The sequence below is a fragment of the Canis lupus genome, chromosome 36, assembly GCF_011100685.1.
Source record: "Canis lupus familiaris isolate Mischka breed German Shepherd chromosome 36, alternate assembly UU_Cfam_GSD_1.0, whole genome shotgun sequence".
In the NCBI taxonomy this organism is placed as follows: domain Eukaryota; kingdom Metazoa; phylum Chordata; class Mammalia; order Carnivora; family Canidae; genus Canis; species Canis lupus.
In genome coordinates, this window is record NC_049257.1 from 21,360,840 (window position 1) to 21,373,098 (window position 12,259).

General features: G+C 37.7%; 1 protein-coding gene across 1 annotated transcript in view; it reads right to left on the minus strand.

Moving 5' to 3' along the window:
- The window catches only part of NFE2L2 (nuclear factor, erythroid 2 like 2), a 97,732-nt gene that overhangs the window by 39,975 nt on the left and 45,498 nt on the right, over nucleotides 1-12,259 (minus strand). The window lies entirely within an intron of this gene.

Here is a 12,259-nt window from a genome sequence, read left to right on the forward strand (position 1 = left end):
CATTCTGTTTAATTAATTCCCCTGTGGACAGAATGATAGAGTATTTTTCACTAGAGAGAAAACTTGCAAACAAATAAGAGAACAGAATTTCTACATGTAGAAGAACCTCAAAGTGAAGGGCAAGAAAAAACTAAATAGGACCGTTTGCAACTTCGGCCTTTCTACCTAATGGTAGGGTTTTTATTTTTCTGTTTCAATTAAAAGGTCTAGGAGCCTTTTATAAAATGTACTGACAAGACTATAAACAAATAAAATCTTAAAAGTGGGACGCCTGGGTGGCTCAGGGGTTGAGCATCTGCCTTCGGCTCAGGGCGTGATCCTGGGGTCCTGGGATCGAGTCCCACATGGGTTCCCTGTGTGGAACCTGCTTCTCCCTCTGCCTGTGTCTCTGCCTCTCTCTCTCTGTCTCTCTGTCTCTGTCTCTCATGAATAAATAAATAAAATCTTTTATAAAAAGACTTAAAGACTATAAACTATTATAAGTCTTGCACTTCTTCCAATAAATTAAATTCCTCTGGTTGTGTGCTTCTAAAAAGCTTAACATGCAGGTAACTTTGCTGCCAGTTGAAAGCTATCTTTCCTAGTAAGGTTTAGGTATCTGTTCATCACATTTCCTTCTCCTGAAGAGAGAGAAAATATTTCAGTCTCTGGGGTTCATAAATTTTAAGAAGTTTGTAATGGTAAATGTATGAATTCACTTGCCTTTTAAAAATTAAGTTTTGAGGGGTGTCTGGGTGGCTCAGTTGGTTAAGTGTCTGACTTTGGCTCAGGTCATGACCTTCATGTCCTAGGATCAAGTCTCACATCAGGCTTCCAATTCAGTGGAGAGCCTGCTTCTCTCTTTCCTTCCTTCCCTTCCCCTGCTTGTTCTCTCTCTATCTCTGTCTCAAATAAATAAATAAAATCTTAATAATAAAATAAAATAAAATAAAATAAAATAAAATAAAATAAAATAAAATAAGGGTTTTGACTATGGGCCATGCACTTTACATGGATCGTTTTATTTAATCCTCTCAGAAAACCAATGACATAGGTATATTATTAACTCCACTAAAAATGAGGACATGGAGGCCTGGAAGCAGCTAGCTATTTTTTTAATCTATGGCCAAGCAATTAGTAAGCAACTGAGTAGGTCGCTTTGGCACTATAGTCCTTAAGCACAGAGATTTGCTGGTTCCCTTAGATGTCAACAAACAAACGAACAAAAAACAAGGGTTATGAGGGGATTTGAGTAGAACTGTTTTCTGAAATGTTTTGCTAAAAAGTATCCAGGCAATTTACTCATTTAAAAAATAACAGTTGGGCAGCCCAGATGGCTCAGCAGTTTAGCGCCTGCCTTCATCCCAGGGAGTGACCCTGGAGACCCCGGATCCAGTCCCACATTGGGCTCCCTGCATGGAGCCTGCTTCTCCCTCTGCCTGTGCCTGTGCCTCTCTCTCTGTCTCCTCTCTGTGTATTCTCATGAATAAATAATAAAATCTTAAAAATAAATAAATAAAAATAAATAAAATAAAAAATAGGGATCCCTGGGTGGCGCAGCGGTTTGGCGCCTGCCTTTGGCCCAGGGCAGGATCCTGGAGACCAAGGATCGAATCCCACGTCAGGCTCCCGGTGCTTGGAGCCTGCTTCTCCCTCTGCCTGTGTCTCTGCCTCTCTCTCTGTCTGTGTGACTATCATAAATAAATAAAAATTAAAAAAAAAAATAAATAAAAAATAAAAAATAACAGTTGATGAGGGTCACCATGTTGGGGGTTTGAGGGGACGACCCAGATGAATTAAACATGGATTCTATCCTCAAGACCCTTGAGGTCCAGTAATTAAACATCACCATTGCTCACAGCCAGGAAGTGGTGATTGCTGCAGAAAGAGGCAGTGGATCTAGCCAACCTAATGGCAGGGTTGTCTCTATATTTTTATGAAAAATCGGCACACTGCTTCCCCCCCAAAAAAAAACAGCTTGAGGGGGCATCTGGGTGACTTAGTCTGTAGAGCAACTGAATCTTCCTTTTGGCTAAGGTGGTGATCTCATGGGTGGTGGGACTGAGCACTGAGTCAGGCTTTGAGCTCAGTGGGGAGTCTGCTTGAGATATTCTCCCTCGGCCCCTCCCCCCACTCATACTCTCTCAGTGAAATAAATAAATCTTAAAAAAATAAAACCACTTTATGTTTAGGTGACATACAATAATTTTTTAATAAGTTTTGATGTTTACGTGTGAAGCCATCAACACAATCAAGATAACTATATCCATCACTCCCAGAGTTTGCCTGCTTCTCCCTGTCCCCTATTCCATCCCCAGGCAACCACTGATCTACTTTCTGGAACTATGGATTAGTTTGCATGTTCTAGAATACTGTAAGTGAAATCATACAATTTGTACTCTTTTTTTTTTCTTTTTTAACTTTTATTTATTTATGATAGTCACACACAGAGAGAGAGAGAGAGAGAGGCAGAGACATAGGCAGAGGGAGAAGCAGGCTCCATGCACTGGGAGCCTGACGTGGGATTCAATCCCGGGTCTCCAGGATCGCGCCCTGCGCCAAAGGCAGACGCTAAACCGCTGTGCCACCCAGGGATCCCCAATTTGTACTCTTTAAATCGGCTTCTTTCACTGCACATAGTTGAGATTTGATACATATGTTTTTGCATTTATTAATAGTTAATTGCTCTTAATTGTTTTTTTAATAGTATGATGTTTCCTTTTATTTTTTAAGATTTTATTTATTTATTCATGAGAGACACACAGAGAGAGAGAGAGAGAGAGAGAGAGAGGCAAAGACACAGGCAGAGGGAGAACCAGGCTCCCTGCAGGAAGCCTGATGTGGGACTCGATCCTGGGTCTCCAGGATCAGGCCCTTGGCTGAAGGCAGCACTAAATCACTGAGCCACCTGGGCTGCTCGTTTTTTATTGTTGAACAGTATTTATTGTATGGTTGTGGCACTGTTTGTTTATTCATTCACAAATTGATAGACACTGGGTTGTTTCCATTTTTAAGCTATGAATAAAGCTGCTGGTCATTCACATACAAGTCTTTGTATGAATATACATTTCATTTCTGCTAGGAGTAGAATGGTTGGGTCACATGGTAGGAGTATGTTTTAACTTTGTAAGAATCTGCTAGGGGCACCTGCGTGGCTCAGTCCATTAAGTATCCATCTCTTGATTTCAGCTCCAGTCATGATCTCAGGGTGTGGAGTCAAGCCCCCAGTCAGTCTTCCCCACTCTGTGGAGTGTCTGCTTGAGACTCTCTCTATCCCTCTCCCTCTGCTCCTCCCCAATCTATTAGAGTTCCAGTGTCTCCACATTCTTGCTAAGATTACTTGGTATAGTCATTTGTGTGTGTGATTGTGGTTTTAATTTGCATTTAATTTTAATTCCTCTTATGACTAAAGATGTTGATTATCTTTTCCTGGCACAGCAGTTTTAATGTATAATATAATGTTTCCTATACATTGACTGAGAGGAAGGGATACAACCCTACACTATGCATCATTGTTATAAATTTTGCCATTAGGGGTGCCAGGGTGGCTCAGTCCATTAAATGTCCAACTCTTGATTTTGGCTCAGGTCAGGATCTCGAGGTTCTGAAATTGAGCCCCCACCCCTCCGTTGGCTCCATGCTGGGTGTGGAGCCTGCTTAAGATTCTCTCCCTCTCCTTCTGCCCCTTCCCCCTCCCCCTAAGAAAATAAAATAAAATAAAAATAAAGAAACTTTGCTGTTAGATAATCAAAGAGGAATTATGGGAAGGAAATATCATTAACTATTGATTTAAATGACAGTAAAATTCCAGAAAATATAAAATATGTGTATTAATGCAAATTTGAGTTTGTAAATAAACTACAAAATATTAAGCTTTTACCTTCTACTGATATTTCAGAACTTCTTCCATGCTCCATGGATTGATGGACCTACTTACTCATGCTTCCTGAACTCTGTTGAGAAGCAAAAACTATTACCTCTTTGTTTAACCTCCTTGACTCCTCTCTTTTTGTTTTGTTTTTTAAGGGTTTTATTTATTTATTTCAGACAGTGAGAGAGAGAGAACACGAGTGGGAGGAGGGCCAAAGGTAGAAATAGACTCCCTGCTGAGCAGGAGGCATGACATAAGGCTTGATCTCAGGACCCTGAGATCATGACCTGAGTCAAAGGCAAACACTTAACTGACTGAACCACCCAGGCACCCGGATTCCTCTCTCCTAGAAACCCTAGTTGATACCATAAACAATTTAAACTGAATTGGTTAAACTTTTCTATTAACTATCCTGACAAGGTCATTGAAGATTTATTAACAATGATAACAACAAAGACCTAAACACGGAATAGATATTTTGTGACAATACTTATTTATAAGATAGAGGAAGTTTCTGCGTATAATATAAACTTCTCTATAAAGGAACACTATGGAGACATTGCTTGCTAAAGTTGATCTGTTTTAGTGTTCTGGGGAAGTAAGTATTGTATTGTCAGCAGGAAATATGTCCTTTCAATTTCAGTTGTCCATTCCAGGAGGAAGGTCATATAACGCCAACACTTAATTTCCTTTTAATCAATTCAATTTAATAAAAAATCATTACATGTACTCTGTGAAGTATCCCATGTGAGACTTGAGTTTATTGGGCACCTACTACTATGAAATCCTAGGTTTAGCTCATTCCAAAACCTTTACTTTTTCATTGGGCCAACGTAGGTCCCAAGATACCACCCAATCATTATTTGCAATAATTTATTCACAATAAATTAAGTATTTGTGAATACTTCAATAACGTAGGGACTATGATCTGTACCATAATTTTTGCCATGGACTTCATTTAAGTGTATGGCATACTTTGAGGGTGTAGCATAATTCCATGCTATTGGGGTATAATAAAGCTATATACACTGTACTATAGTTTTTATGTTGAAATTCAATTTAAGATTTCCACATTTTTCCTTTTCTTTCTTAATTGCTGCTTACTAACCTTCTCCTAGTGATCCAAATCTATAAATACATTTAAAAAATAAAGAAATTACAAGGGCCCCTAGAAACTTGTATGTGATTGCTAGTTGCTCACGGATGAATTTGAAGAATATGACTCTACGGAATGAGATTCAGATTTTATGGTCTGATTCCAAGGTCTAAGGTTCTTCAAAACTAACTGACAATCAGTGGCAGATTCAATCACAGGACTGTACTCACATTATCTCTTTTACTATAGATCATCTTCATGATTGCAAAAATCCAAACCCTGCTCTGAGTGAGCTATGCATCAATAATTCACTGTAAAGTGAATGTCTTGCTCCTTGGAAGGCTTAAAAGTAGAGGAGTATGTGTTTTAGGAGGAGAGTCACATCAATGTGGCTAAAAGAAAAAAAATCGGGTACCTTTTTAAAGAATGTAATAATAATATAATGTAAAAATATGATAGTAACTTAAAAAATATAGTGACTTGATATGGATATTCAAAAGACATAGAGCAAAGCAATTCAAATGTACAAAAGATCAGACTGTTGGAAGGTTTGAGGATAAAAAGGTAAAGGAATAGATGTTGGAAAAAACCAACTAACCTCATTTATACATTGATCATTTTAATGGAGAGTATTGTAATAACCAAAATGAATAGTTATCCAGTGTCATTTCATGGTATTCTTGAACTGTCATTAAGGAGCTCAGAAATACATTGTGTACAGTTACAATGTGCTTTTCTCTAAGAAATTCTCTGTGCAGTAGCAGAATTTTAACAATCAAAATGATAATCAGGTATTCTTAAAGTATTAATACTAATTACAATTTCTAAAGCTGACATTTTGACGAACCTGCTGGGTATTATGGTGGAAAGAATATGAGCACTAGAGACAGACAGGTCTGGGTTCACTCACTAGCCGTGTGATGTAGGGAAGGTTGATTAATCTCACTGACATCAATTTCCTCATCTGTGAAATGAAAGTTTTGTGAAGCTGTCATAATGTATATAAAGTTACTTGGGAAGATGAAGAGCAGTTAGATCCTCTGAAATGATAATCCAAAACCCAAAAATTATTATGTGAGAAGCATTGAAGTAATAATGGGCAATTGCCATTCTTTTAGATTTCGTTATTTTCATAAATGCTTGATGTTTGGCATAATCAAAAAAATTACTGGTCTGAACTCGAGAGACCTAGTGATTCTTCAAAATAAAAATAAAGGAGTTAGGTTAGGCAAGTTTCTCAAGGGCAAAACCATGCTATTCATATTTTTATCCTATTGCTTTTTACTTTGTCTGATACATGGGTACATTTGATAAGTATTTGTTAAATGAATTAATGTATGAATGGACTTGTTGATTTCTAAAGTTTCTTTCAATATCAACTCCTCTCTTCTTATAAAAGTAGTGTAAAAGTGTATTGTATAAACACTGTTTTGTTGTGTTATATGAGGCACATGTTATTAAAAATATCAACTGCTGGCCTGCTAGAGACCCTGATATTTATTTTGAAATGGGGAGGCTATATAGGTTCTTTCATAGATATTTATAACAATCATTTACTACTCATCAAGGAATTTTCTGAGTCAAAGGAACATGATCTTGAGGAGCTCTTCATAATGTGATATTTGCTTCATTGCACTAGTGGAATGTCAGATTCCAGTTAGAAAATATTTCTAATTAATTTCTAATAACAGCAGTAGAAAATTAGGAATAATTTTTAGTGTTCTTTGAAACCCTTTTATGTTTGTAATTTAGAAGCCTTTGCTGGCTGAATTCGGTAGTTCTATTGCCAAGAATTTTCAGACTACATAAACATTTTCATTTGCTGAAATGTTAATGTCTTAATTTCACATCCACATAATACTTAGCCCATTAGAGCTAATGGCCTCTACCATTCACTTTTACATTGCTACCTAATTCAGAATTATTTTCCAGTTCTAATTTTATATATACCCGAACTTACACATTGGATGTGCTATGTAAGCCCAGTGGCTTATGGTGAGTGTGCAGAAGGAGGTCAATATTTATTTCAACTGCTTATCTTTGTTCTAAGTGGATTTGGCAGTGCCACGACATTTCAGAGACTCAGAAAATAGTGTTGTCTTCGGCTACTACAAGATTTTTTAAAAAAGTATCCTATCTCCTTCTCTTTTTTTTTTTTCCTATCTCCTTCTCAATGATGAAATATTTTCAGGTCAGTAGCTGTCTGTTCGCATTGGTTTTCTCTGAGTGTAGGTTTAAGGGTAGGGGAACATTCAACTCCTACCTTAGGCATTTCTGTATTTGATTTTTTCCACAAGCACTTCTACAATATTCAATATTTGAATAGGTAATGTATGAACATGATACAAATATTTAAAAAATATGAAGGGTGAAGGTTTCTCTCCCTTCTTTATCTCCCATTCATTAGATCTCTTCCAGATCCACTGTTACTGGTTTCTTGGATTATCATTTTAAAGTAGTTTATGTATATACAAACACATATATGGGTTTTTTTTCTTTTTTCACACAAAAGGTAGTAGACAGTGCATACTGTGTTTTGGAGATTTTTACATATCAGTACAGCATCTCCTTTCTTTCTTTTTTATGTATTTCTATCTTTTTATGGCTGCATAATATTCCTTTATACAGAATGCATTATGAGTTACTTAACCAGTTTCATATTGATGGACATTGAGTTGTTTCCAATTTTGCTATTACAAGTAATGCTACAGTGAATAACCTTATACCCCGGTCATTTTATGTGTCAAACATATTCATAGCATATATTTGATTACAAGGAATCGTTGGGTCAAAGGATATGTGCATTTGTAAGATTGATGGATTTTGCCAAATTGACCTCCAAGGAGTTATATCAATTTACAATCCCACAAAGATAATGAAACTTTTAAATGTTTGAAAATCTCATATATGAAAAATGATATACCAACAGTTTTCATTTGCATTTCTCTTATGAGTGAAGTTGAATATCTCTTCATATATATATATTTTTTTAATATATTTTTTTAATTTTTATTTATTTATGATAGTCACAGAGAGAGAGAGAGAGAGGGGCAGAGACATAGGCAGAGGGAGAAGCAGGCTCCATGCACCGGGAGCCCGATGTGGGATTCAATCCCGGGTCTCCAGGATCACGCCATGGGCCAAAGGCAGGCGCCAAACCGCTGCGCCACCCAGGGATCCCTCTCTTCATATATTTATGAACTTTTCTGTGGGTTGTGACTTTGTGATTTATAATAAGAAATATGCATTTGGTCCTCATAAGTTTCTGGCAGAGCTCCTACAATTCTTGGAATTTCCTAAGTGATGAGTCACAATAGAGATATCTTTTGTTATGTTAACGAGGTGACATTTGGAAGGCACGCAAAGATGGGGGTTGGTTGCCAGGGGAGCCAACCTTATGATTAGAGGCTTGGAAATTTCAGTCACAACCCCCTGACCTCCTGGGATGGAGAGGAACTGGACATTGCATTCAGTCACTAGTGGCCAATATAACCTAAACAACCGTGCCCATGTAATGAAGCCTCCATAAAAAAAAAAAAAGCCTTAAAGGAAGGGGTTCAGAGAGCTTCCGGGTTGGTGAACATGTGGAGATTCTGGGAAGATAGAGCTCTCAGAGAGTATGGAAACTCCATGACTTTCTTTATACCTTGCCTTATGCATCTCTTCCATCTGGCTACTCCTGAGTTCTATCCTTTTATAATAAATAGGTAATCTAGGAAGTAAAATGTTTCTTTGAGTTCTGTGGGTTGCTCTAGAAAATTAGTCAAACCCAAGAAGAAGGTTGTTGGAACCTCTGATTTATAACCCATCTTTAGAAGCACAGGTGACAATGTGGACTTGCTTTTGGAATCTGAAGTAGAGGGCTGGCAGTCTTATAGGACTGAATCCTTAAACCTATGGGATTTGAGGGTGTCTGTCTCCTGGTAAATAGTGTCAGAATGGAGTTAAATTGTAGAACACCCAACTGGTATTGCTTGATGGAACCTGTACCAGAACCCTTTGGTTGTTTATTCATTTCCATTGCCCATTTTTCTCTTTCGTTGTCAACTTTTTGTCTTTCTCATTTCTAGTAGTGCTTTGTATACAAGGGATATTAGTGCTTTGTTATATGAGTTGAAAACTCTTTTTCCCAGTTTGTCATTTATTTTTTAACTTTAATTATGGTGATTTTTCTTATTCTCAAAAGAAACTTTTTTTATGTAATCAAATTTATCAATTTTTAAATGGCTTCTGGATTTTCAGTCACATTTACAGAGACCTTCCAAGGTTATAAAGAAATTCTCCTATAGTTTTCCTCTAGTGATTTTATTATTATTATTATTTAGATACTATAAATTCTTTTTTTTAAGTTTATTTATATTTAGCAACCTCTACACCCAACATGGGACTCAAACTCACCAACCTGTAATTAAGAGTCACATGTTCTTCTAACTGAGCCAGCCCTCTTCTAGTGATTTTGTTTTATTTATTTCTTTGAGAGGAAGGGGAGAAGGAGAGAGAGAGAATTTTAAGCAGGCTCCACATTCAGTGCAGAGCCCTATCTAGGGTTTGATCTCACAACGCTGAGATCATGATGTGAATTGAAATCAAGAGCTGGATGCTTAACCAACTGAGCTACCCAGGCGTCCCTCTTCTAGTGATTTTAGTTATAATTTTTTACTTTTAAATACTTACATAATATCTTTGTAATGTACTTTATTGAATAGTGTGAAGTATGGACCCAGTTTTATTCCAGATGGCTATTCAGTTATACCAATGTTACTTATTGAATAGTTTCTTTTCCCTGGCGATTTACAATGTCACCTTTATCACATACTAATTCCTGTATCTCTTTGGGTCTATATCAGAATATTCTCATCTGTTCCACTCATCTGTATGTTCGGTTATGGACTAGGTCGAAACTGCTTTAATTACTGAGGCTTTTTAATGTATTTTAATATCTAGTAGGGTTAACCATTCCACCTTCTGTCACACACAGAAGAACATATTTCTCTTTTTTTCAGAACTTCCCTGGCTATTCTCCTCCTGTTCCCAATACAGATTTGAGGATTATTTTGTCAAGTTCAAAAAAGAACAAAAGTTGATATTTTTTGGGGACTGTGTTAAAAAAAAATTTTTTTTAAAGATTTACTTATTTATTTAGAGGGGAGAATGTGTGTGAGCAGGGGAGGGGCAGAGGAAGTGAATCTCAAGCAGACTCCCCTCTGAGTATGGAGCCCGAAGCAGGACTCGATCCTACAACCCTGAGATCATGACCTGAGCCGAAATCAAGATTCCAACACTCAACGGACTGAGCCACCTAGGCGCCCCATGCTAAAATTTTAAATGAAGTTAGAGAAAGTGACATTTTAACTGTTTAGAATTTTCCTATCCAGATATGTATTTCCACTTGTTCAAATTTTTGGGGGGCCCTTTGGTTTTGTTTTAAACTTTTCTACATATAGAGCTTTTATATTTCTTGTTAAACTTATTCCTAGATATTTTCTCTTCTTTGTTGCTACTTTAAATGTAAGTATTTAAAAAAAAAAAAGCAAGCAAGCATGTTCCTTCATCTTTCTGTCTTCTAATAAGATATTGTTTGTATATATTACATTGATTGGTTTCTGTATATTAATTTTGCATCCTTCTACTTTATTAAATTTTCTCAGTGTTTCTAATAATTTGTCACTTGAATTTCTTGGACGTAATCATATCACCTGCAAAGAGTGAGTATTTTTTTTTTTCCTTTTCCATTTCTATACTTGAAATCTTTATCGTGTCTAATTGTTACTGGTAACACCATCAGTGAAATTTTAGATAATAATGGTGATAGAGATCATGCCTAACTTTAGTGGGGCTGCCCCTACTGTTTCTCTCTCAAGCAGAATGCAGGCCTTTGGGATGACATAGATTTTATCGTGTTAAAGAAGGATTCAGCTGTTCCTATTTCAAGTGCTTTGCGTCAGGTTCTTGAAACTGTGAGCGTTTTCATAAACACCAACCATACTAAAACTATTCTTCTGACGTATTGGTCCTCCCACTGTCCAGTCTCTTGCTGATGTCTCTTGTCTCTTGTTGTTGATGTCTAACCAGAAGACAGAGGAGGAGGGTGTCCCTAAGGGTCAGCTTCCCAGAACACAGAGCAGGGTGGAGAAGAAGGCCTGACGGGAGATCTGAAAGAGCAGACAGGGTAAAATCTAGTGCAGAAGCCAAAACCAGATAACAAAACACTCTCTTTATTAGTTGGGGGGAAAATAATTATAGGTTGTAAAAAGCAATTTTCCTGAAGCAGCATCACAGTCTGATATCTGTAAGAAAAGTGTGGGGCCTCAGTATTAGGCAATTTTTTTTTGTAGAAAGCTGCCAGTACTAATCTTTTCCAGGTCTCATGCTAGCAGGCCCATGGCCTTAGGTCAGGACTAAGCCTCTCGGATGTAGCTCTCCCTACATCTAGTGCCTTATTTTTAAAACCCTGCCACTCCTTCCTCAGATCTAAAAATAATGTTTTAGTGCAATGGCCATCAGACAGGTTAGTTGTCAGCACCGGAACCAGACACTGTATCTTCTGGGAAGGATCCAGCAGAAGACTGCCTTTTCACTGGCACCCTGGCCAGTCTCCAGGGGTTTTTGGTCAGGCCTACTTCAGATGCCCCCGTCCATCAGCAGGCTTGGCCTTGAGAGCAGAGAGTTCACCTGACTGCACCCCGTGATACCCTCTCCGATGGACTGGTTCCTTTCTGCCAGACATTTGGAAAGTGTTCCAAACTCCGTAGCAATCCCGGCCTTCTACTGCACCGGCTACATATTTAGGAGACATCATGGGTCACAGGGTTGCCAGATAAAATATAGGGCACTGAGTTAAATCTGAATTTCAGAGAAACAATGAGTAAATTTTAGTATATCACAAATATTGCAAGGGAGGGACATCCTTATACTAAAAAAAAAAAAAAAAAAGATTTATTGTTTATGTGCAGTTCCAATTCAACCAGGCATCCAGAATTTTTCTTTGCTAAATCTGGCAACACTTGCCACAGAACTCTTCCCAAAATAATCCTCCACTATGCTGCCCGCCTCCTCCCCCCATTTCAAATCCTTCCACTGGAATTAGGTTCACCAAAGTGGTAAGGCAACCTAGAAGGAATATTAACTGTACAGGTCACAGTTAAGATCTACTTTCGAGGTCTTCATGTCTGACTTCAGTTCCCATTAAAAGTGATGAGTTCACTTGATCAATAAATCTGTTATTTGGGCACTAAGAAGGACGTTTCAGGAGTGGTTGAGAACAAGGGAGGATCATGAGATATTTAGATCCCAGTAGGTGTGTGTAGGGGGCA